Source organism: Lepidochelys kempii, chromosome 15 (genome assembly GCF_965140285.1).
Source record: "Lepidochelys kempii isolate rLepKem1 chromosome 15, rLepKem1.hap1, whole genome shotgun sequence".
Lineage (NCBI taxonomy): Eukaryota > Metazoa > Chordata > Testudines > Cheloniidae > Lepidochelys > Lepidochelys kempii.
In genome coordinates, this window is record NC_136394.1 from 14396450 (window position 1) to 14415408 (window position 18959).

An 18959-nucleotide genomic window follows, 5' to 3' on the forward strand; every position below is an offset into this window, starting at 1 on the left:
CCCACCACCCCTGCCTCATCCTTCACAACACAAAGGGGCCCTCCCTCCAGGTCCTTCTCTCCACAGCACCAAGGAACACACATCCGCCCCACAGCACCGCAGCTTGGAATGGTCTATTCCAGCCACAGTTCCACTCCCAAGGCCACCTCACCCCCTTAGAGAAAACCAGCTGATTGTGCTACAAACATGGTCTTACAAACAAGTCTGGGAGTTCTCCCTCCACCAGACCCCTACCCAGCAATCTGCATCAAAGCCGCCTCGGGAGCAAGTGCCCTACAATGCCCCTTCATGTAATGAACTATTTCCCAGCCTAGAACATTATGGAAGGTACACGGGAAAGGCCATTACCTGAGCTAATGAAATAATTAAGGAAAGGTCAAGCATGCAAATCCCCTCCACTCCTCCAAGCAAGGTCATTTGCAAGAGCAGCTGCAGCCAGAACTTGGTGGTAATTAGGCAGCTGAGTAATTACCAACACTAGCCCTCAGGGGATTTCACTGGGCAGCACCTAAGAAGAAGGAAGTGCTGCATTTTTGCACTGGGCAAAACGTGGGTGCCCCAGGATAGGGAATGGGGAAATGGTAGCTGTTAGAATAGGGAACCAGGCATTCATAAGCAGAAATGCTCATGAAAATCTTTACCCCATCTTCGACATACAGTCTCTGTCCCAAAGATAGCCATGAGAATGCATGGATCGGTCTGCCCAAGAGCTGAGAACAAAGGAGAGGGCTATGGCAACCTGCTAAATGAGCTCCTGGTCCTCCACTATCAGACTTCACCGCTCCCTCAAGCTGCCTTGCTATGGGGCTACGGCTCTCCCCACAGGAAAGAGATGAGGGCTATGCCGAGCTCCCTGAACGCTCCTTTTCAGGGGAACAGGAACGTGCCGATCAGTCGTGGGTGCAGTGCATCCACCACAACACGGCTGAGAATCCAGGCCGCGCTCTGGGATCGGAGGGCTGCCGTGTCCTTCTGGCAAAGCCCTGCTTCCTGCCAGCCAAGCTCCTTCCTGTAATAACCCAACCAACGTTTAGGAAGTGCTTGGAGTGAAATGTCCATGCTTTAGCGGGCTCCCTGTTGAACAGAGAGCTCTGAGAGGAAGGGGAAGTGGATGAGTGAGCGCAGGGACGGCTCTAGGTTTTTTGCTGCCCCAAGCAAAAAATTTGCTACCCCCAGCTCCGAGAGTGCAAGTGCCCAAGCCAAAAAAAAAAAGAGTGGCCAGAAGGCCGCCCCTGGAATCACGCCGCCCCAAGCACGTCCCTGCTTTGCTGGTGCCTAGAGCCGGTCCTGAGCGAGCGAGGGGGAACCAACATCAGCCACGCTGAGTCCAGTGGCGTCCACGTTGTATCATTTTTCCTCCCCTCGGCTTTGAACGTGAGCATCGCCCACTTACACTTCCCCAGTCCAGCCACTTGTCCTCCTGCAGACGCTTCATTTCATGGCCTCTGAAGAACCCACTGGGTTGGAGTCGCGAGGTTTTATTAGTGTTTGGCATGAGACCACCATCCTGTGACAAGCCAGAGGCCAGGCAGGGCAGGAGGGGGATGCTGCTATGTCGTGTTGTTTATGGGCTTTCTGAGCACTTCACAGATGGGACCAAAATGAACCTCACAACCTCCCCCTTTCTGCCATATGCCTGGCTAACGCTACCCTTCCAGCTCTACATGGCTGTTCGTAGAGTCAGGGAAGCAGCTTTATATCAGGGGCATCTTCCCAGCCCTATTGCTGGAGACGTTTAAAACTAGAAAGGACAAAGCCATAGAAAATATATTGTATGGGGCTAGATGACCTAACAGGAGGGCAGGATGGGTGAAGCTGGGGGGTTTCTTCCATGGGAACCTAGTCTACTTGAAGGTGTGTACAAGTCTGAGTGTTTTAGCTACATCATAAAACCACAAATCAGGCACATTTCTATTCTGTACAAGTGCTTATCCCATACCCATCGCCATGGCATCTGAGAGCCTTCCAGCAAGGAATTCAGCCATGGGACTGCTGCGTGGTCTTACCTGGCTCTTGGTTTCCAGGCACCAACCTCTCGCAGCCTTCGCTAAGGGTCCTTTGCTGTCTATGATGTTGTGCGAGCCAAGAGCTTCCTGAGGCGGGAGCCTTGTCAAGAGAGAAAGGAGGCAGAACGGCACCAGCACGTCAAAGGGGCTGTGGAGAGAGAGCCTCAGCACCCACCGATTTCATAACAGCTCGACGGCTTACTCCCTGGGAGGTGCGGGGGTGGGTGGAGGAGAGGAGAACAAGGGGGCTAAAATTAGATGAACAGGGTGGCCTTCAAACGCCCTATCCTTCCCTCAGCTCTGAACAAGGGTAGCACCAGGCCGGGCTCGTCCAAACCAGCTCCGGGCGGCTGCTCCAGCCGGCCGGCCTCCTCCCGGGACGTTATTTTATCACCCTCGCAGGAGGCACTTTGCTTGGGTTGGGTTTGTTTTTCTGGATGGTCTTTTCCCTCCAGCTGCTGCCTGGGGCAGCGTTTGCCAAAGCACGTCCCTGTCGGCGCGGCTTCTCTGGCGCTAGATTGCCACAGGGCGGGGGCAGGGCTGATGCGGAAGCACCAGGCCTCTGCATGAGTGGCCCTGGTCTCCCATTGATCCCCGAGGATCCACAGTGCGTGGGGCAGGTCCCAAGGCCTCCTCCTCGCTGGAGGCAAACCCTGACCCCCAGCAGCAGATTTCCTCCCTGGGAGAGGGCAGTGTGACCCACGGTTTGATCCTCTTACAGCGTTCACACCTGGGATCCTGGAAAGGGTTTGAAAAGGCTTCTGCCCCGTGAGCCTGGTACAGCCATAAATAATACGCCAAGCCCTGAAGGTCTCGCCCAGTCCTTATGGAAACAAAACCCACAGCGACTCCACAAAGAGCTTGGCTGAGGGAAAGCCAAAGGGCTCAGGGCATAGAAGAATAATAATGATATAATATGCTGCACCCCCAAATAGCCCACTGCATCCAGATATCTCAAAGCACTGCACAAAGGAGAGCAACACTTTACAAATGGGGAAACTGAGGCACAGAGGGTGGAGGCATCCTTCAAGTCTCAGCCTCATTCAGGCACTTGTAAGTCACCCAGCTGCATCAGGTGGATTGGATGAGATGGCAACATGGGGCCCAGTTTTCAAGTGCTCGGCATCCAATTCTTGGAAATCCAGCCACTTACTTTGGTGTGTAAATGGAAGCTGGGCTTGTCTGAATCTGGCCGATACAGCTGGGTCTTATCCGTGTGCTGAAGGCCCCCAGCCCACCCCTCCTCATATACACATTGAACAGCAAGCATGACAAGACAGGACCTTGTGGTACCCCAAAGCCGGCAGAGTAATCTGAGCAGCTATCAAGTGCTAGTTTCTGGGACCCCTCAAAAGGAACCGCCCGGTTCCCTCTCCTCTGGCTAGGAATAAGAGATGTGTCCACGCTCCCTCAGGATCAGTGGTTTTGAAGGCAGGTGACGGATCTAAACTAGTCTACGGGTCCATTGACTCTGAAAACTTGGCCCAGAGAGAGTCCTTAATGTGGGACGGGCACAGTCCATCAGTGCTTTGTTAACCGAGTGCAGGGAACGCGCTACAATTCCCCACAGGAGCTAACGCGAGGCATTTTAGCTTGTCCCTCTCACGCTTCACCCTCTGCACCATGCCGCTGCTGCTACGCCCCTGAAACCGCATTTTATTTCTTTGATTCCTTGTTAATCAAAAGCCAATTTCCCAGCCACATTCAGGAGGCCTAGTGACTACAGCACTCGGCGTTCACCTCTGGGGAATCAGATTCAGGTCCTGAGTGCCAAGAGCTTGATGGATCTCAGCTCAGTCCCTAGCAGAAATAAAAACCTCTACCACATGCAGTCCAGCACAGCTATCAATCTCAGCCTTCAGAGAGGCCCAGCAATTAGCTGATCCAGAGACTAAGGGGCAAATTCAGCCTTGGTGTCAGCAAGTATGAACTTCAGTGTAGCCTCACCCATTTGGACTGGGGCTGAAATTGGCCCTTTGGACTTTTCAGCACCTAGAGATGGTGGGTCCAACAGGTCAGGTTTACACAGTATTCAGTGAAGGGAGCCCCGCCCTGTGCATGAACAGAAATGACTTCAGTTACAGGGGCAGCTGGACCTGCAGCCTTCCCGGGCACAAGCGACCCCTCTGTGTTTCCTGAAGGAAGAATGTAAAGAACCAGATACTAACGAATGAGCACTTCTCTGTCCCCTTTGGCTTCTGGCAGGGATTTCATCTCGCTCTCTGGGAAGCAGAGCTGTAGCCGATGGATTATTTGTCTAGCCGACTGACTGACTGTTGTCTGGGCTCTCTGCTGTCTCCTGGGCCACCCGCCTCTTCCTCGCCAGCCTGCTGGGTTGGGGATGTTCTGCACCTTGGCATGACGGATGGGGCAAGCGGTGTGTTGCCTGGCTGAGCTGTGTGCCATCTCCTGCCCATCAAGAAGAAGAGGAGCCATCAGCAAGCAAATCCACAGAGCGCTCCAAGCCCGCTGCTGCTCCCATTGAAGCCAGCGATTGGCCACTGATTTCAGTGGGACCAGGGTCGGATCCCAGTGAGAGCAACGTGTGTCTCTTTCTCTTCTTCTCCTTCTAGCTTCTCCCCTCCCCCTGCTCTCCCTGGCTTCTCCAGCCCCTGCTCCTCATCTCGCCCTGGGAAGCGCCTTGTCATTCCACTGACAAGCTGGTGAACGTGGTTCCTGATTCATAGCGATATACACCCCTGTTAGGCTGCACGTATTTTATTAGAGGGACTCATTTTAATTAGGATTAGGCTGAGAATATAGCGTCTACCTTAATTAACACTCTAGGGGAGCAGTATTACCGACATAGCTGCAAGTCATCTCTAGCAGCGAGTGACTCAGCATGAGCCTGCGCTCTGGTTGTTAGAGGGGAGACAGGGACCCTGGTGCCTCCCATGCTGCTCAGCTGATGGTCTCTGGTGGGACCCTTTCTCCTTGGCCTTTGCCAGCCTCGGGGTCAAAGGAGCTAAGTAGGGCATCATCAGGATACTGAAGGACTTGTTCACCTGTGAAACAGCCATGCTGACACCACACAACCTTGTGTACTATTTGGTTTCACTGCCTCCTTAATGTTTCCCTCTCCCTTTTAATTCCCTTGGGCAGGGAGCTGCTGGCAACTCACCTGAGTTCGCTAACATGGCGGGGCTGCTCTTTCCAGAGTCCACAAGAAGTCCTGCTGGTGTTTCCCAGCCACCACTGCCTTCTCCTGTTTCTCTCCGAAGTTTCACCAGCTTCAGTATCTCGGGGCACTGGCCTGGAACCAAGCTCCAGGGGGACACAAACCTAGTGAGAAAGGTAAGAGCCCTGGCCCCTGCAACGCTCCCCAATCAATGGCTCTGAGCTAGAAGGCCACGCTGCCTCTGCCAAGTGTTTCAGGAGCTCGTAGAAGGAACCTGACAAATGCCATTTTAGAGTCATGGGTTTTAATGTCAGTACTGGCCAGCAATGCAAGGTTATCATTGCACTAGGGTGAAATTCACCCCTGTGCAGAGAGTCTGCACCACTTAAGCCCTCAAAATAGGTTTTAAGTGAGACTTATATGGTGCACAGGACATTTGCATGGGGGGTGAATTTCCTCCACTACTGAATCTTAGTGATAGAACCATTCCTCTTTCCTGCGAACAATCTGCAAAGAGATTAAATGCCTCAGCTGGGGCAGTTAGGCATAGCTCCCTCCCAGTCAATGAAACCACACCGATTTGCAGCAGCTGAGGAGCCAGCCCAAGAACCAGAATGACAGAACTTTCAACATGTGCCACAGGAGCATTTCAGGAGCACCAGATGTCAGAATCACAGTGGTAACTGGCAGTCCAGATCCCCTGAGCCTCAGACCTAACAACTGCTGGAGGAGGACAAAGCATATTCTTCTAGGCGCTCCAAATGAGAGGATAAAAAAACAAAAGAAAAAGAAAAAGAAAAGAAATGCTGCTGGCCCATCTGAAGGACCGTGTCCAGGTTATGGAAGCAAAGCTCTAACATCACATGGCATAGTGGGGGGGCATTATTAAAGAAAACAGTGACAAACTATAGATACAAACAAAAAAGACCTCCACACAGCTTGAGTTCCAGCTTTGTCTCCCTTCTTCACCAGGTCCACCAAGTCACCTTGTCTGAGGGGCCTCTACAGCTCACCTCGGGGCTGAATAGTACATTGCAAGTAAATGTATTACACTGCCAATTGGTGTGGGAACCTTAGAAAACCAGTGATAATACCGGGTAATCACCAAAGTCCCCTCTCCCACCCACCAACCTGAACAAGTTATTAAAAGGTGCAAAGAAGAAACACCAACGAAGAACAAACTTGCCGCTGTTGCTCCACCATCTAATCACTGCCTGAGCAATCAGCCATTTGACTAGGGAGAAGGGAAGAAAATCTGTTGATCAGAGTCAAGGGAAAATGGGTGTGAGAGCAAAGCACTGAGCCTGTCATGGTGGAGAATCCCACTCATGCACCCTCTCTGTACACAATCCCTCCCTGCTTAAAACTTCTTGCAGATGCTGGTTCACCATCCAGTCTGGAGACGTGCACATGCTATGGCTGATCCGTTGAAAGAATAAGGCAGTAAATGGCTGCATGGTGACTCACAAAACAGCATTTCAAAAACTGGCAAATCTGCCGAGCCGGCAGCCCTGTCTTGCGAGCGGTCTCCATGCCGCAGTGTTCCAGGAATCGTGGCACCCAGGGAGAAGAGCCCAGCCTGCCATAGTATGGGTGCTACCTCTTCTCATTCGATCTGGACACTGCTGTGGCTACTCAGGGGCTCTAATTGCTCTGGTAGCTCAGAGAGCATTTGCTACTGTAGGTAAAACAGCCAGAGCTGTATAATCAGTCTTTACCTGCTGGATGTTTCCTTCACACTCAGCCAGGGACTGTGGGGATAAAGGAGAGTCCAATAGGACAGATGAAAAAAAGAGCAGCTCCTTCCTTCTCGGGAGTCTTGCCAATATGGATGTCAAATGCTGCACGTGGGACACAACTCACAGATCTCCTGTGGAGTCGGGGGGGTGGGGTGTGGGGGGGGGGGATGAGCAGGCATTATCCAGCCCCTGTACAGCATCTGATCTGGAGTCTGGCTCTTGTACTGCAGGGGAAACTGGAATTTGCGGCATATTCCCAGTGCCAGAGAACTCCAGGGTTATTCTAGGCCTGGAGCGGGGGCTCGATGGTTGGTATTTATTTGTATGGGCTGTGACAACGCCAAGGCCCTGAAGGAATTCACCAAGGGACCCTTAATGAACCTGCGGTAGGGCAAAGAGTGAAAACAGCACCAGGGCTCCCAATTAATGGCCCTGCACCTGAGGTGCAAACAACAGATTGAGTGGGTAATGATTTTGTGATCAGTCGCAGCAGGAGCTATAATTCAGCAGGGCCCTGCTCTGCCCAGGGGCAGGAGAGGTCCCCTTGGGGCCTCCTGGAGCAGTGAGAGCCTGACACAGGCCTTTCCGATGGCCTCACATACCAGACTGCTCAGCCCCGGGGCCCGCGGAGCGGCAATCTGCCAGGAGCTTTGGTAGGTTATACCGTGAGGCCTGCAGGTGAAAATGAGGTGGGTCACCTCTGCCCAACTGCTCACAGCGGCATCTGCCGCCACCCTCGGGACTGGGGGGAGAGGCTGGGACTGATCTGCGTGTGATGTCGCCTGGCGAGGAACTGCGAGACCAACAGCAGGGCAGGTGTGGCGGACATCAGGCCCTCGGTGTTGCTTTGCTGATAGCAACCGACGCAAACAGACAAGGGAACCCAATGCAAAGGCAAACAGGAGAACTACCAGTCACTGCCGTGACCACTCCCCAACTCCCGCACACCAAGTCTGGACAGGACCTCTCCCCACAGGCCGGAGAGCCCACTCCAGCAGCCATAGGTGTCGGGTGCGGGCAGGGGAGGCTGCACACAGGACCTGGGCCCTGCCAGATGGGGGGACATTGAGCAGCTTGGCAGGTGGCCCACAATGCCTTTCCCCAGCCCCGCACACACGGTACCAGAGCAGCACATTCCCTCACCCCAGAGGGGAAATCCATTGTCCCACTGCACACTCTCAGGGTAAGCGCAACGCTCTGCCTGCTGAGTGTCAAGCTGCCCGACCCTCCTCCTGACCCAGCCGTGCAGATTCAGCACCCTGTGCTGCGGGGATGGGTCTGAGCCCCTCCCTCAGGCATTGGCTAATGACCCTGGGGATCTGGAGGGGCCAGAGAGCACTTTTGCTTAGTTGGACAATTCCCTTTGAAAATCAGGCCACTGTTATTCAGGTGCCTCATTAAGGACTTTGGTGTCCCACTTTGCGAACCATCCAGGCTGAACTTCACTACATCTATAATTCCTTGACCCAGAATGCACTGGACCTCTCGAGTACGGCCAGCATTGCTTCTCCAGGGTGGTCTACAGCACAGATAGCTTCTTCCCAGGAGATCCCCCCATTAGCCCTTTGTACCCAACGTTACTATTATTTCACTATTGTCGCTGCCATGCGTTCCCTGCTGGAGAGATGATGGGTTTTGTGCAGAGGATTGCAGCCTGCGGGTGAGGGGGTTAGTTCCATTCCCTGTTTCTAAAATCTCAGCTCCCCATCTGGGTTGGTAGAAAAGCCTAGGCCCAAGAGTGGGGTGAGAAAACAGTAACAGAGGAATTCCCTGCACTCAGCTCTTCTGTGTTCCTAAGCTGGCGGTTGTTAAGGTTCCACTTATCGGTAGCTATAGCAGGGTTTTCTGGCACCTCCCCAGTCTCTTCCTTCTCCCTTTGGGATCCCCCCAGGTCTCAGCTCAGGGTTAGTCAACACTGACGAGCTGCTACACACTCTCAAACACTCAGCCGGCTGTGCACAGGCTGAGCTGCAATTCGGAGGACCGGAACATGGCCTCTAAGCCTAACAAAACTTGGAACAATGTGCGTCTGCTTCATTCCGTCAGCTTCCCTGCTTCCCCCTCCGATCCCAACATGGCGTCTGCTCACAACAAAGAGAAGCAGCAGCAGCAGAGGAGAACAAACAATTCAGTGAGCCCAGACACAGGCGAAGCCCAGGGTACTGGAGACGAACAGCAGGAGGAGACCCCTACCCCCCGAGACTCCAAGAGAGAGAGCCTAGGCAAAGAGCGAATGGCTCAGCTCCGAAGCCAACTGCAAGCCCAGCTGTCCATCAGGGAGCCGCAGGAGGACCTCAGCCCAGGCAGCCAGCTGATGAAGCTGGTAGAGAAAATCACTCACAGGGAGGCGGATGATGGAGGAGCTGTCTCTCCAAATGGCAGCGCAGGCCCCGAGGGCACAGCAGACAGTGCCTGTGCAGCGTGTGGGCCGCACAGCGACCCTGCTGGCTACACCGGGGAGCTTCCTGCAGAGGTGGAGAAGAAGCTGCAGAAGGAGCTGGCAGCACTGAGAGGGGAGGTTACTGCTAGTATCGAGGCCATGAGGAAGGATGTGGCCGAGGAGCTGAACAGCCTGCGTGAGACCCTGCAAGCTTACGGTGAGCATCACGCTCCGCTGACCTCAGAGCTGAGCCCACTGGAAAAGCAGGAGGAGGCTACATTTGGCCAGCCGAAAGGCCCCTACCACAGGGCTGGACAGAGAGATAAGCCGGGGGCCAGGATCCCATCAACCTTGGAGGAGGACTTCAAGGCTCGCTCGGTGCCCTCCCTCTGCCCACTGCCAGGCCCCAACAGAAACCAAGTCCTGCTCCGAGCCATGAGCCTGGTCACAGCCCAAAAAGCCCTGACTAGTAAACTGGAGCCCCGATCCAACTCAGACCCTGTGGAGCCATTGCAGCCGAAAAGCACCTTTCTACCCCCTGCAAACCTGAAACCCGTTGGCAAGAAGCAGCCTAAAAAGATCATGGCACCTCCAACTGCCAGGGGCCACCAGGAGACAGGAAAGTGTGGCGTGGCCACAAAATGGCCAGCAGAATAGTAATACCTCACCCACCGTATGACAGCACCGTATGACAGCCCACTGAGCGAGCCAGGCGTGGGAGAGGACAGTCAATGGGTTTTTGTTCTGCTACCAGAGCAGCCTCCCTCCCCCCCCAATCCTATCTGAATGGAGATGTTGGGAGAGGGAGCTAGCCAAGCACTGTGGCATGAGCATGGAATTCATGGGCTGCAGAGATCACTGCAGAGCACAAACCCTGTAACTGGCACAATCGCCAGGAAATTTGCACACCGTGGTGCCCTACAGGGAAGGAGCACCCAGAGTCTGGCCACAGCTGCACTCTCTGCATAGAAGCCTAGGTGTTCTCCAGATGGCTATGCCGTAGCCAGCACAGAAATGCTGTCTTTGATTCCTTACAGGGCTACTCTCTGTGAAGTGGCAGTGAGCAATGACTGGCCATCCAAGCCAGAGCAGTAGCTTTTAAGCTCCCCTTTATGGGGAGTCTGATGCATAATCAGTATAGTCTTTAATTTGTTTAATTAGCTGGTTGTTAAAGCGATGGACACTTAAAAAAACCCAACAACCTTACAGCAAAGAAAGGCTGATGCTATGACAGGTATTTAATGATAAGTAATAATATGGCACATTACTCAGAAATGTTCCAGGGACAGCACAGAGTTGGTAGAGCTGCAAATTACTAAATTACAACAGTAGCTTTCAGTCTTCTCCTTGGGTCCAGATTCCTGAAAGGTGAGGGCTCCCATGTGTCATTTACTATTTACAGAGCAGATCACACTATGTAACGCAACCAAAAGACTGTGTAAATGATGTGTAATTTACCTAGTAACTGCTCGAGGCTGCAGCAGTTGAAGGGGAAATGTTATGCTGAAATGAGGGATGGTAAACATAGACGTGTAATGCTTAAATCACAATGCTTATGGTTCACTGGGGATGTTCTGTTACTACCTAGTGAAAGGGGTTTGGGGGGGTGGGTTTGAGATAACAGAACAGAAGGAATATAGAGTACAGGTGGGCTCAGACCAAAACTCTGGAACCTTAACATATGTTTGAAATCCGGGGGCAGGATCCAGAGCTGAACGGTTCATCTCTATAACTGGCCAAACCAAAACCCTAGATTGGTCAAACTCAATAATGAGCCAAACCAAAATGGTGCTTAGATACTAAGATGATAGGCACCTTAGAAACAGCTAGAAAGACAGATCTGAATACTCCCAAACTTCAGAATGTTTGAAATCCAGATCTGGATTCAAATCTTGTGGCCTAGCCCATCCCTCATATATATTATTATCCGTATGCATGTGGTGTGGGGTGGGTAGCTCAGCAGTGCTGCTCATGCATTAATAACCTGCCCAGGGGATAGCTTGATTTAAGAGGCGTTGAATAAGAGGACCACAGAGTATAAGGTATTTTGGTAGCTACAGATCAGGCTGCAGATGCACCTAGCGCAGAGTTAGATGGGAGCTCAGTAGGTTGCTTTATGGCTGTAGTAACATGCCTGAAAATGAAATGGGGCAAAGACACATCCATTTCAATTACAGCAAGGAAATCAAACCTTCCTCCTTCCTTAATTCTAAACCACTCCATATGTCCCTTTTGCCCAGAGCCTCCAAGGTACGCAAGTGCCCAACTCCTGTTGATTCAATGGGAGATAAGCGCCTAAATACCTTTGAGGTTCTGGGCCTTTCGGACCAGCATGTACATCATGCCCTGAAACAAGATCACTAAGGGGCTTGCATTGGGTGTGATCTGATCCTACCGACAGGCCTTTCTCTGTGCATATAGCATGAGTTGTGAATGTAACATACAACTGAGCTGGGTATTTTCCTCTCATTGCAGCTGTCATTTTAAACCTACTCCCCTCTGCTATTTTAATGAAATGCTGGGATGATTTTTCAATTACTGGACAAAGGGAGCCCTCGTTTGATGCCATTTATGCCTATTGCCCCATAACATGAGATAAACCCTGGCTTGCCTTCCCAGTGGCTGAGGGTTACCAGCAGGGATCCTAGTTTTCCATGATAAAAAAAAAAAAATTCTCTGATTAAAAAAATATAAAAATCTGTTTTTCCACAATTAAAATGAAATGCTGAACTTTACTTTCCCTAGCCCTAATATAAATATAGGTATCGGTTGAACATAATGTTTTATTGATATACAGTAGAACCCCGTTTATCCAATATAACTAGGACCAAGACCATATCAGATAATGAAACATTTGGATAATCCAGAGAATGGGCAAAGGGCATCAGCCCTGGGCGGCAGGCTTCGGGCTGTCAGCCCCCACAACCACAGCCAACAGCCCCGGTTTGGTTAATATGGAGAGCTGGATAATAGAGGCTCTGATAAACAGGGTTCTACTGAAGATAATACATGGTTTTATTTTTTCCACAAAATGTAAAAAGTAAAGATTCTCTGTAAAAACGCAAATTCAGCATTTTTTTCCATCTTCCCCTGGCAAACCGATTTCTGGGATCCTTGGGTATCAGTCCAACTGCAGGGCAGGGAGAGGCAGCAGCTACCAGAACTTTTCACATTTTTGCTGGGACTCTCAGATGCTTTAGCACTGAGCAGTGTAGGTGGAGACCAAGCCACCTCGCTGGCTTAGTAGAGGGGGCATGGTCATGAGGTCATCATTGGGCAGGGCCAACCTACGTCCAACCTAGATCTAAGGCAGCGGTTCTCAAGCTTCATTGCACCATGACCCCCTTCTGACAACAAAAATGACTACCCGACCCCACGAGGGGGGCCCAAAGCCAGAACCCACCTGAGCCCTTCTGCCCTGGGTGTGGGGGCTAAAGCCCAAGCCCAAGGTCTTCAACCCTTGGCAGGGGGCCTGTAGCCTGATACCCGCCGCCCAGGGCTGAAGCCAAAGCCTGACCCCTGCTACCCAGGGCTGAAGCGGCTCAGGCTTCAACCCCGGGCCCCAACACGTCTCACATCAGTCCTGGTGACCCCATTAAAACAGGGTCATGACCCACTTTGGGGTCCCGACCCACATTTTCAGAACCACTGATCTACGGGATCTAGACACCAGCTACTCAAATAGGCAGGGAAACTGTATTCAAAGCCCTGACTGACAGAGGTATGGCACATCAGCAGCTCCCAGTGCTTTCATTAGGAAGAATGGGTACTTGGCGTCTCTGACAGCCAGGTGCCCAGTCCCCGCTGTATCTTATAGCTACCGTCTGTGAACACGCGAAAGGAAGATAAATAAACGCTGAGACTCACAGTAGCGATTCTAAGCAATTTAAAAAAGCTCTATTCAGGCCTGACCTGTCCAGCCACCCTGCAGGGCGCTGAGCCTGCCAGCTCCAGATGCCACAGATGATGGCTCTCTCTCTACTCGCCCGCTGGCACTGTTGTCATGTGCAGATTAGCCTTTCCCCGCTGTGCCGGCTATAGAAACAGGGCTTGACCCAAAGCTCACTGAAATCGCGGAGGGGGGGAGCTTTTCCAGTGGCTTCAATCAGCTTTGGATCAGGCCCACAGCAAGGAAATCTTGCTGGTGTTGTGCTCTGATTGCAAAACCCTCTCTTGAGTCCACTGAACGTCAGTGGAGCTGACTGCTTGTGGAGTATGACCCTACTCAGGTGAAGTAAGAAGGCCAGAATCTGGCCCCTGGGGAATTGCTTTATTTTCCAGGTACTGTTCGTACATCCAGCGTGTGGCATAAGCCAGGGAATCGACAAGTTGTTTAAACTCTGCAGTCCTTGTACAAAGCATTTAATTATTTGTCTTTGTTGGAGTCAATATGTTACTATTACATCGGTGAGCGCATACGAGCGCCGTCTGGTGAATAATTGATCACGGGGGAATTTCTGCCATCCTTGATGGAGCGCCTTGTGCAGTAAATCAGGCCGGCTGTCTGACCATGAAATCCTGTTGGTTCAAACTCTCTTCATACTCTGCTTCCATTAAGTGAACTAATATTTCGATCAGTCCTCTCGCTCACTGGGCTCTGGATCTGGGATGTGTCAGTATCTTGAAGGTACGTTTTCTAAAACGCAATATCCCTCAGTCTCCCCACTTAATTATTTCCTAAACAAAGCAGTGATATTTGAACCAAAATACTTACTGCTTCTTTCATTCTCGCTTCCCCTGAGAGGAAGAACTGCAGCCAGACAAAAGAGAACTGGTTGCAACTTTCTCACTGAAATCGGGGGATGAGGGGGAGTTGTAGGCGCATCACAAAGATCAGAAATTGGACTTTCATTGGGGCACCCAGTTTAAAAACCCAGACCAAGGTTTTCAAAAGTGACCAGTGAATTTGGGCCCCTCCCCATTCTGGTGTCCCGTTTGAGACCCCATAAAGGGGCCTAATTTCCAGAAAGTGCTCAGCCTGGGAAAATCAGGGCCCTTTGAGGTGTCTCAAGCTAGGCACCCAAAATTACTAGTCACTTTTGAAAGGCTCAGGCCCACTGTCCTGCTCAGTTATCTATTTGCCTCCTGTCCACTTTCTACCCCTTTCTCCGGGGAGGATGGACATTCAGACTATTGAATCATACATGTTAGCCTTGAGCTGGATGCAACATCCATTTAGGTAATGAAACAATCTATGGACCAGAATTCAATGATTCAGTCCAAAAACTGACCACCACAAGCTGTTTGTGGACAATTTCCAGGCAAAAGGCATGATTTCTCCGGTAGATTATTCGTTGTGGATTGATTGCTCTGCTCCAGTAGACTCCAGACTACCGTGTAAAATGCTACCTCTAGACCCCTAGGCTGGGCCTATGCATCTGTGTTGCAGTGATGACTTCAAATCTGTAATTAACTCTGAAGAGATGCCCTTAACAGCACACACTACATATCTTTTGGGCATTCTTTGTGGCCAGAAATAAATGATAAAATCCAAAAGTATAACAAGAAATACTGAAATACAGTCCCAGCAACTTTTATGGCAACAACTGAATGAAACTAACCCAGCTTTGGCCCGGATTCAGCAGGGCACTGAAGCCTATGCATAACTTTAAGCATGAGCTTGATTTAATGGGACTACTTACTTTAAAGTTAGGTATGTGCTTCAGTACCTTGCTGAATAAGGGCCTACAGAATTAATCTTTATATTTACCACTATAAGCCAGTGGTTCTCAACCCCACATATCCCTGGGGTATGCAGAGGTCTTCCACAGCATTCATCAACTCATCTAGATATTTGCCTAGTTTTATAACAGGCGACACAAAAAGCACTAGTGAAATCAGTACAAACTAAAATGTCATACAATTACTTGTTTATACGGCTCTATATACTATACAATATGTATATGTAAGTACAATATTTATGTAAGTACAATATTTATATTCCAATCAATTAATTTTATAATTAAATGGTAAAATGAGAAAGTCAGCAATTTTTCAGTACTAGCATGGCTGGGATACTTTTGTATTTTCATGTCTGATTTTGTAAGCAAGTTGTTTTTAAGTGAGGTGAAACTTGGGGATACGCAAGACAAATCAGACTCCTGAAAGGGTACAGTAGTCTGGAAAGGTTGAGAGCCACTGCCCTAATCCATTGACTGATGTTGGTCTGACAGCTATTTATTTTGAAGTTATTAAATTATAGTTATTGATTTAGCATAGTGCCACAAGTCATATGTCCTACATATGTAGAAGAAGAGTATTTTGCCTTACAGACTACTGAAATCCGAGTTCTACTAGAGTATTTACTTACTTTAAATATTATTTCAATTTTTTAAAAATGGGAAAAAAGACGGTAGAATTTACTGATGTGCTCACGTCACAGAACGTTTTCCTGATGCCCTTTAACAAACACTATTTTAAAAAATAACCTTTTCTTTTACAATAAAAATCCTGTCGTTATGAGCTAATGGCAGAAGACCAAAGAGCCACAAAGCAAAGGCTCCTGGTGCCAGACAAAAGTCTGTGGTCACAACGTTCCGTTCCATCATTATCCCTTCCCTCGTACCGAACGATTAACGATGTGGGTGTAATGGTTTTCACAGATGGATTCTGGGGAGGGCAGTTGCTCAGTGTTCTCTGCCGTTATTGACCTGCTGTGTTTCCCTCATTTACTTATGGAAGAGATTCATTCTGTGTTTTAAACAATCAGAACCAAATGTAGGTTCTGTGCATGGGGTGTTGGGAACTGCAGGTCGTATTCTGGGTAGAACCAAGCCCTTCCCCAGAATACGACCTGCAGTTCCCAACACAAACTGGACATTGGTGCAGACACCTTCTAGATTTAATCCATCTCTGCCTTCACTAAGGCCCTGTTCCTCCAAGATGTCCCATGCGGAAGAACCGCAGCGCACAGCGCCCTGCAGCATTCAGCGGTTCCCATACACGGAGCCACTTGAAGGAGAAGGGCCTGGGTTGCCTCACTGTTCAGGTAGATGTAATTGTGACATTCTGTACCTCGGGGGAGTGCCCTGTAAACCTCATATTCCTCATTTCTATACAACTGTGATATTGCATATAAAGCAGGCCATGTGAGGTATCAGGGGAAAGGTTATGATCTGCTGAAAGCCATTGTTCTATCTAAATATGTATACCATCAATGCATATGAAGTTATAAGAATTCTGTTGTATGGTTTTCACTAAGCCCTCTTTGTCTGTGGGTTTGGGAAGCGCCCAGATCCCAGCTCTCCAGAGACGACGACAAGGGAAGAGGTAACCAACCCCCGGGTGGGTGCTGAACAGACATCACCAGCCATTGTCCAGCAAGGGAGTCAATGACTCACCTGCACAAGGCCAGCCCAGGGGAATTGCTGAACCTTGCCTGGGGACTCAGCAATGCCCCCCAGACATGCCTGGACGTGTGTTCTCCAAGCACATGGACTAAGGGTATAAAACAGAACCCAGTGGCCACCTGCTGGCCCTTTTTCTTTCCCCCACCTACACTGCAAGCAACAAGGACACTCAGAAGACTGAAGACTCCAACAGAGGGGACTGGCTCAGGTTTCAAGGGTGAAACCTATGTACTCTGAACTACAATATCTAGCGGGGTGAGGAAAAACTGCTTCATCTACATGTTGCCCAGTCTAATCGGGTCGAAAGTTTAGACTGCGTGCTTACATATTATTTTATTTTGGTAACTAACTCTGACTTTTTGCCTATCACTTAAAATCTACCTTTTGTTGTCAATAAATTTGTCTCACTGTTTCTTTTTGCCTAAAGTGTTTGGTAAGGGCGTTTGCTCAGGATTACAAAGGCAGGAGTATATCCACTTTCCATCGAAGTGGTGAAGCAATTAATACATTTGCACTGCTCATCTTTATATTCCTGAGGTACAAGGCTGGGAGCTGGAGGGGATTTGGCTCTGGTGACTTTCTTTGTGTGATTCATGAGTGGCTCTGGGAGCATTCCATGCAATCTAGCTGGGTGTGGGGCTCCACATACAGTTGTGCTGAGTGATCACAGCGCCTGGAGGGGCTTGCTGCATGTCACTAGCAAAGCATTGAGAGAGACAGCCCAGGTTGGAGAGCTAAGGGGCCACAGCCGTCCCAGAGTCCCAGGCTGCACCTCAGGGATCCCATCACAGTAATCACTAAGAAGCACTTCCTGAAATGTTGTAGACAATAGTAAATTTCTCCTGCTGTCGCACAATGACTGCTCTTTGAAATGTCACAGCTCTCTCATTAAATCTAATCTGTCTGTGGCTTTCCCTAAGACAGCTGACACCTTCAGCCACAGAGGCAGGTGGAGGTGCTCAGAAAAACTTCCTTGGCTATGGCATTTTTATAATTCTCAGTAAACTTTGTGTATGTCACAGGAATGTTCAGATACATTTATCAGTCATTGCACACATGAAACTGGGGGGGAGGGGAACACCTACTGCAAAATATTCCACTATCAGCCAAATACAAGGCTCTGTCCTTGGTCCCCCTCCCCAACCCACCCCCCCTTCTCTTCTGTCTCTGGGCTTGTTTCTGGGTAATTTCATCCTCAAACACACATTAAACTGCCATCTGTATGCTGAGGACTCAGGGATCTACCTCTCTACTCCAGACCAGTCACCTCCTGTCCAAACTAAAATCTTGGCCGGTCTCTTTGACATCTCCTTGTACATGCCTAGCCATCAACTCAAGCTCGATATGGCCAAATAGAACTCTCAATCTCCCTGCTCCTCCAAGTCCTCCCTGCTACCTCCTTTCTGAATCATTAAGGACACCACCACCCTCCTGCCTCTCACTCAGGCCTGTAACCTGGGTGTCATCTTCGACTTGGACCTCTCCCCTAGGTCCAGGCTATGACCAAACCTTGCTGATTCTTTCTGAATAACATTTGTAAGATGCAGCCTTTCTTATCCATCCAGACAGTCAAAATTCTCATCCAAGCTCTCATCATCTCACATCTCAACTCCTGCAACATTCTTCTCTCTGCCCTTGGCAAACGCAATCTTGTCTTCAGAACAGCATGGGAAAGATCATTTTCATAGCCCGTCACTGTGATAGCGTCATCCCTCTGGTTGTGAGTTCAATCCTTGGAGGGGCCATTTAGGGATCTGGGGTAAAATTGGGGATTGGTCCTGCTTTGAGCAGGGGGTTGGACTAGATGACCTCCTGAGGTCCCTTCCAACCCTGATATTCTATGATTCTAACTAATAATACCATGCAGATTCTCTCTTTGCATCCCTCCCTGGGCTCCCCTTTCTTTATCACATGAAACTTAAGCTACTTGGCTTTCCTACTTTCTAGGCCCTTCACAGTCAATCCCCACCCTCCCTATCAGCTTTCATTCCTTGTTGAGATGTCCCTCACCTCCAATCGGCCCCTGGTGCCATCCTCGATTAGCTAGTTTTTACGTTTTCAAACAAGCACCTTTGTGCTTTCTCCCATGCTGCTCCTCACACTTGGGAGGGGCTCCCCATAAACATCCACAAAGCTGCCTCATTATCTTCCATCAACTCCTTCTGCAAAACTCTCCTTTGCCGTGATGCCTTCAGAAAAACTTGACAAGAGTTAGGCCACTGGTGTTCAGCGACCACTGCCTATCACTGATATTGTCTCATCATTTCCACGTACCCCCCACGTCTGTTTGTCTGTCTGTGTCTTATGCTTAGATCAAGGAGTAAGTAGCCACGGCAAAATGAATTCCTATCTTCACCCTACTTTTAC

The 18959-nt window shown here is 50.0% G+C and overlaps 1 long non-coding RNA gene across 1 annotated transcript; it reads right to left on the reverse strand.

Annotated features, from left to right (window-relative positions):
- Positions 1 to 2014: 2014 nt before the first annotated feature.
- On the reverse strand, positions 2015 to 5303 carry LOC140898708 (uncharacterized). The gene is made up of 3 exons (XR_012155071.1): positions 5128 to 5303; positions 4175 to 4415; positions 2015 to 2211 (listed from the first exon to the last, which is right to left on the reverse strand). It is a non-coding gene; the product is annotated as an uncharacterized LOC140898708 (long non-coding RNA).
- Between the last annotated feature and the right edge of the window lie 13656 nt (positions 5304 to 18959).